Here is a 1,885-nt window from a genome sequence, read left to right on the forward strand (position 1 = left end):
GTCGTAGCTTTGTTATCAACTCATGGGGCAAAGCACCCAAAAGGAGAAGCTAATAAGAAAATCAAAAGCTTGTTTCAAGGAAAAATTATAAGAAAAAGATTTCATAAATTGAGCTAGATAGAAGCATCAATCATTTACATTTCTTTTGTGATTGTAGCTTGCATTGAAAACTAGCTTACCATGAACATTGAGTTGCTATTCTTCTTACCTTGGATTGTCAATTTTTATTACATGATTCTTTTCTTGCTTGGGGACAAGCAAGGTTTAAGTTGGTGTTGTGATGACATGTCACCATGTCATGTTTTTCTATGCTTTTTCATACAAAAAATTGATAATTAGTGCTAAAATATTACATTCTTTTGTGCTTAAATGGTATATTTTCTTGATCTTTTGATTTGATAAATTTTGTAGGAAATAAGAAGAAAAAGAAGCAAAAGAGCACAAAATAAGCTAAAAAGAAGAAAATAGGAATTTTGGACACACTTTGAAGTTGAGCACGCTTTGGAGCCTTAGGCCACGCTTTTAAAAGCGTGGCCTATGACCATGAAACCATGGCATGTATTAATGCCTTATGCATGCATGGCGTTGCATGAATGAACACTAGCATTCACCAATTGGCTAATAAGGCCGAAGAATGCTTGCAAGTAATATTACATCAATCCTTTGACAATGCATTAATGAAAGCATGCATTTAATTATTAATATGGATGCATGAATTAATAACCAAGGCTTGCATCGTATTTAGAATGAATTGAATGAAAGCACAGCATGCATTTTCATTCCACTAATGCCATTGGGTTATTAAAGCATGCATTTCATTATCAATGCCACTAAAGCCATCATGCTTTAACGTAATGCATTAAATTAATGAAAGCATGCATTAAAGCTAAGCCAATGAAAGCAAAGGAAGCAAGCATTTCATGAACCAAGCGCTACAATGTGACAAGGAAAAAAGGCTTGGAAGAGCTCAACGTTTGCACCAACGTTTGCCTCAAACGTGAGGTCAAACGTTGGCTAAGAAATATCCTGGGAGGAGCTCAACGTTTGCGCCAACGTTTGCCTCAAACGTGAGGTCAAACGTTGGCTTAAGAACACCCTAGAAGAGGAGCCACGTTTGCACCAAAGTTTGCCTCAAACGTGAGGTCAAACGTTGGCTGAAGATTGCCTTGGAGAAGCTTCAACGTTTGCGCCCACGTTTGACCTCAAATGTGATGTCAAACGCCAATGACAGCAGCTGGCTGGTTCTGCATAACTTACAGAAAGACGTTTGAGTCAACGTTTGACCTAAACCTTGACTCAAACGTGAAGCACCAACAATCCAATTTGCACACAGATTTCTCCTAAAAGACCAAGAGAGATCAACTGGATCCATTCTTCCTCAAATCCAAAGCAAGCTAAACCCATTACCATCACTCAAAGGCACAAGAGATAGTTAAAATAGGAATTTTATTTAATTGTAATTTGTTTTTAATTTCAATTTCATTTTCATTTTTATTTTGTAAAGCCTATATAAGGCATCATTTTCATCTTTGTTAAGGAGGCTAGCTCTACTAGAGAGCAGTGGTAGTAGGAGCTCTCTTATTTTCTTTTTTGAATTTGATTTTTGGGAATTGGGAAGGAGAATTGATCTCTCTTCTTCCTTGTTCTTGCTTCTGCACTCTCCACTTCTTGTCTTGGATTTTGGGTGGAGAATTGAAGAAATTCTGTTTCAATCTCACCTTGAGATCTCCTTCTGATTAGTTGTCGGCATAATTCAAGGAATTTTGATTTGGGATTTGAATTCTCTTTACTGCTTTCATTTTCTACTTCTTCTGCAATTTATTCTTTTACTTTTCTGCAATTATTCTCTTGTTGGATCAAGGAAGGACTTGAGATCTAGACTTGT

Source organism: Arachis ipaensis, chromosome B09, assembly GCF_000816755.2.
Source record: "Arachis ipaensis cultivar K30076 chromosome B09, Araip1.1, whole genome shotgun sequence".
Taxonomy (NCBI): domain Eukaryota; kingdom Viridiplantae; phylum Streptophyta; class Magnoliopsida; order Fabales; family Fabaceae; genus Arachis; species Arachis ipaensis.